Raw genomic sequence first — 5,930 nt, forward strand, 5'->3', positions numbered from 1 at the left:
GCCCCGCCCCCCCGCGCCCCGCCCCCGCCCGCCGGCCAATGGGCGGGGAGGGGCGGGGCGCGCCGCGAGGGGCAACCGCCGCCGCCGCCGCCGCGCGGGAGGTGCGCCCGGCCCGGCGCGGCGCGGCTGAGGGGTGGGCAGGGGCGGGAGTCGCCTCCCCGGGCAGGCGCCGGCTGAGCCCGGCCCGGCCCCCGCGGGGGCGCGGCCCGGGCTGCCGTCCTGCCACCCCACAGCTTCCCGCTCGCAGAACGCCGGCCGGGAGAGCGCTGGGGGGGAACCCCGCGTACTCGCCTCGCCGCTCTCCTCATCGGTGCCGGGTGTGGGACGGAGGCGGAGGAGAGGGCCCAGCCCGCGGCCCGGAGACAGGGCTGCGCGACGAGGAGAGCAGCCTTCGCTTAAAAACTGCTTTTGCATCCCCAGTCTTTGCAGGGAAAGAGAGTGCTCCGCCCTGTTTCAGGTGGGAGCGGGGAAGTACCTCTGTCTGTCAGCCTCCGGCGGGACCCCCTGCTGGGACCAGGGCCCCCCGGAGCCGCGCTCGGCCTGAGCCTACAGCCGCAGCAGTCGCCCCAAGCCAGGAGCAGAGCTTTCCACACGGGCTGGGCTAGGTTTAAAATTGATGGGAGTTTGACTCCGGCTAGTTATTTTCCAACAAAACCCTTACTTCTTGGCTTTAAATGACTTAAGAAAGTTCTCCTTGACTTTTAAGTACCCATTGAGGTGTGAGGGTCAAGGAATGCTTTGCAGCATGTCACGCTCCTTCCCGTACACGAGTAACGCACAGGACTAGAGAACTGAACTAACGAGGATGAATTCTCTATAGCGCTTTCTGCGAAGCCTCCTCACTGAGAAGATTAAGAAAAAAAACCCCAAACCCAAGCTTCATGCTCTGAACAACAGCTCAGTGCCATTTACTCTTACTCTACTGTTGATTTGTCAGCTCCCCCTGAAATCAATAGCAAAATCTCATCAAGTTCAGAGAAGCAGGACTCAGCTCCTCAGCGCAGAGCAGCACCCTGCCAGGCTGTTTTTAAAACCTACGTAACAAGATCGCTTGGAAGGGAGATTTTAAAACCCAGCTGGCAGCTGAGTAATGTTAATTGCTGTCAAGTCTGCAACACAGTTATTGAGGTTTGTAACTTAAACTCATGGGAGGGGTTAGATTGGAAACCCATGACTAGCAAGGTGAGGCAAATTACGGCGTGTTCCTCATATCACATTCTCTTGGCCAGGCACTGTGAGCCTTTCCAGTTAAATGCTTGAGAGTCACTGTGATTTTGGATGAGGTATTTACAGTTGCCATTAATAGATCAACAGGCTAATAACATGCATCCTCTCCAAGAAGCCATTTCTTTATGGTGCTTGTCCAAGTGTTCATTTCTACTCTTTTATTTGCCAGAAGGCTTGAGCCTTTACTTTATTATGAGAAGATCAGCTCACATTTGACTTGTACCTCACCACCAAGTGAGAAAGAAAAAGGACTCATTTCTTTCATTTTCAGTAAGGGCCAGGATCCTAAATTAATTAAGCCTCATTGTCCACTTCTGATATTCAAGGAAGTTGTGAGTAGGAGGGGAGAAGAATGCTATTAAAAAAAAAAAAAGCAACAAAAGGCATTCTATATCTTCAAGATGTTCAAATTTTATCACACTGATGGTCAGGCCCTGGCAAAATGCCAGCTGCTGGAGGGCTACTTCTAATTTGAATGTGCATTGCTATAAATAAAAAATGAATGTGCTATGATTCCAGCCACTTATGTCTTCCAGACTGAGTAATAACTGCCTGCTGGTTAGGCTCATTAACAGTAAAAACAGTACCTGATCGGCTTTGTTTTCATCTCATTGAGCTGCAGTTGGGGCCACACTTTATATCCCCAGAGGCTGCGTTTTGGGAACTCCTACTGTGTAGAAAATGTATGGAAACTGAAATCTATGTATATAATCAGGCTGGATGGTAAGAGAGCTCAGGAAGGATATTTGTGCCTTTCAGTGATTAAAAAAAAGATATGGCAGCATTTCTAAGAGAGGGGACTCAGAGGGATTCCTTGAGGAAATTAGACATTGTTAAGAAATGGCTCCGAGTAAATAGACCGAAACCAAGACAGAGACAGTGAGTCTGAAATGGAAAATTGTGAACCGGGGGCAAGTTATACCACCACCCTCACCACACTCTGCCGAGAGAGTTTCTACAATAGCATGGAGACGAGCTTCTTACCTGGGAGTGGGAGCCCCAGGGACGGGTACTCTGCCAGAGAGTTTTTGCTCATTAGTGTACATAGTGGCATTTTGATTCAAGACATTAATCTTAAATCACGTGCAGTAGTGTCCCTGTGACATCTGTGGAGGGAAATACCGTGCCATCCTATAACCCTTCTGTCAGCTTGCTCTACTGCTCAAAAGACTAGTGAACAAAATTGCTTCTTTTATTTAGTTAGCCCCCCCCCCACATATCTCCTATGTGTCTTCAGAAGTATTTCTTCTTATTTTACTGACAAAACACTATTGTCAGCATTATGCTGTAATTGCAGAGTACATTGTGATCTTAGGCACGGGTCTTGCGAGCTGCTCTGCCTGGGTGGGCTCTGAAACCCACACAAGGCCGACTTTACTTTGGTGAAGTGGGGGTAGTTTTGTCTCATGAGCTCAGTTTTCATTTCTATTTTTCTATTTTTCTAGCTTTCATGGTTGGAATAGGGTAATTAAGGGTAGCCTCATGGATCATAAAGCAGAGGATGAACAAGAAAAATGTTCGGGGTTGATTCTATTTATTTTGTTATCTTAAGAACATTTGGTCAATGGGATGATTTTTCAGGGGGCTCAATCTGAGTGCCGAGGAGTGGAAAACACTGTCTTCTGCCCTGACACATATCAGCAGACTTACTAACTGTGTTCTGCCACATTTTACTGTTATGCGAGGCAGAAAAAGCCCAGCTTGAATTTCAGGTTTTGACTGTCCTTGTGCATTCCTCAAGCGAGCCAACCTCTTGGAGAAGGCTGGCCTCTGTCCTGACAGAGGGCTCACTGGGTTCAGCACCCAGTGCTGGTAGAAGAAAGTGTTGCACATTTTAAAAGGTGTATTTGGGAGCAGGATCACTTGCTGGCTATAAATAATAGTGAGAGGATATTGCTGTTGGGGTTTTCTTCTGAAGGGAGCAAATTTTAAGGCAGCTTGCCAGGGTTGCTCCTTTTTACTTTTCTGAAACCAAAACTGAAACACTCTCTTTCTCCGCAGATAATGGCACTGCCATGGGAAAATGCTTCATCCTCTCTCAGGGTGCTGCGTTTCACCCCTACTGCAAATGCTGAAGACAGGAGTTTGCATTTTCCATTCAGCGTTTCTACTGTCAGCCCTGCAAATTCACTCATGGCCTTAGAGGTAATGGGCTGAGGGAAACACTGACAACCGGGCTTGAGGTGTGCACATTTCCGTATGTCACTGAACATGCTCTTGTATGCTGGGGTCATCCTGAATTTTTCCTCCCTGCCTTTTCTTTCTTTCTTTCCTCTCCTCTCACAAAGACTTCCTATACAATTTCAGTTTCTCTAAGGAATTTTCCAATTCTACAGAGATTTTGCACAGAACTGAATTTTTACAGAGTGCTAATGATTTAGGGGAAAGTTCCCATGAAGACTTCTCTTACCTTTTATTGAAAAAAGAGACCAGAAAAAGCATTTGTTTACATCTCTGGGTTTCTTCCATTGCCAGTATTTTCCTCCTGATTCTGCCCTTCTATCCTCTCTCTTCTGCTTTTTCCCATCTCATTCTTATGAGTCTGCTTCTCCTTCCTTTGTCATCTTTCCCTCTTGTATTCTGGACCAACTCCTGCAACATAAACTCCCTCAGATGTTTGACTCTGCTACTGGGATTTTGTGAGGGGACTGTGCTAGATATTAAAGTAAAATCTGTATATAAAGTTTACAGAGTTGCAGCCTCATTCTGTAAAGGCCTGATCCACTCCTTGCCAAAGGCAAAGGAAAACTGACTTCAGAGGGGTAAGATCCAACTGTAAAATACCAAGTGCTTTTTTAAACACCATTGGTAATGGACACTGAACATACTCAGGACTCACCAGATATACTCAGTGCCGGGCAGAATTAGGTCATTCCTCTGTATCACTGCATGAAAAGTTACGGTGCTGTTAAGTGGCTCAGCTGGCTAATGTGTAACCTCGGGGCTCGACACCACGCTTTTCACTGCCTGCAAGGGCTCCCTGCCTGGATGAGGCTATTTGATTCTGGAATTCTGTTATCAAAGAACCACAGAACAGCTGAAGCTGGAAGGGACCTCTGGACATCTGGTCCAACCCTCTGCTCAAGCAGGGTGACCTACAGCTGGTTGCTCAGGACCGTGTTCAGACAGCTTTTGAGTATCTCCAAGGATGGAGACTCCACAACCTCCCCAGGCAACCTGTGCCAGTGCAAATCAGTTTGGGTGGAAAATTCCTTTGAAATAACAAGTTCAAAATATCAGCGTGATACATTTTTATAACTTTTTTTTTTAATTCCATAGTATATTTTCCCATTATTTTTTAAACTAATGACAGTAATCAGCCCTATCTTGGGGCACATACACAGATTCTAAATTCCCTCATTTTTCATTATTCTCAATGCTACTCACAGGACATAAAATAGAGAAGTCCTTGGGGAATCAGGTCCTAACAAAGCACATTGCATGTCATCCCAGTAGAATACTGATGTATTACTGTTCCCATCTTACAGAAGAGGAACATCGTACTCATGTGGCATTCGTTTTGGCAAAGAACTGCCAAAGACTACACGTTGGGCTACATGGACCTTTAGCTGGAACCAGCAGAGAGTATTGTGTTTATTTTGGTAAATGCTCAGCATTACTTCTTGAGGTTTGACCTCAAAAACATTCATATTTGGATGGAAAATGGTGGAAAAATAAAGCTCGACTGTCCTGAATGTGAAGATAAAGCAGAGAAACTTGATGCCTAGCACTTAGTGTTTATGTTTTCTATTGCAATACGGGACCGTTCAGGGTGTTCAACACAATGGAGCATTAAGTCCTAGGTACAATAAAATTTAAACTGAAGCTAGAAAGTAAATGTGGGAATAAATCCAGAATTGCCTAATTCTGCCAATAGTTCAGAAAGAACATCTAACGCTAGAAGCTGCTGAGTGCTTCACAATGTTATCTATTTATTAAAAATGCATAAAAAGAAAGGTAAATATTAAAAATATAGAATAGAAAAATACAAAAATAACTTCATTTTTTTTTCTCCAATTGCAGGTTTTCCTATCAGTTTCATAAAGGGCTTACAGGATGTGGAATATTCAATCAGCTCAGAATACCTTTGAGCAGAGTCTCTGGCTGGGGACACCGTTGTTTGTAAGTTCAGGCCCTTCATTTTCATGTGTAAATCTATGTCCTCTGATTCACCACCCATAGAATACTCTTAAAGTACTTTTTGATCTTTGTCTTTATTGTCTTCAGCTAATGATATTAGCAAAGTCTCCTTGTGTTACAAGTTTTTTTATAAAACATAGAAGTTAAAGATTGCTATGAAGGCAAAAAAAATCCACTTTTTGCAGAAAAATCTCCTTTTGCTTCTTTGACTTTTTGTTTTCACTGTATTCATTGTAACTGTAGTATTTTTTTATGTATACTTATGAGGACTAACATAAAACTGAGGACCTTATTCTTCTCCCAATGAATCCAGTGGCAAATCACCTCCAAATTTCAGTAAAGCTGCAATGGATAGACTTTTACAGTTTAGGTAGGAAAAAACAAACAGCTTTCTGACAAATCTGAAAATGTGGAAAACAAGCCTGAAAATAATTTGGCAGAACAGGACGCCTTATAATTTTCCTGAAGGAATGTTTGCAACTAACGATTTACCAGTTCATTGCAGTACCTCTAATGCTTGTGAAAACCCATTTCCCACACCAGCCTGGGGAGTTGCACCAGGC

The sequence above is a fragment of the Haliaeetus albicilla genome, chromosome 5 (genome assembly GCF_947461875.1).
Source record: "Haliaeetus albicilla chromosome 5, bHalAlb1.1, whole genome shotgun sequence".
Lineage (NCBI taxonomy): Eukaryota > Metazoa > Chordata > Aves > Accipitriformes > Accipitridae > Haliaeetus > Haliaeetus albicilla.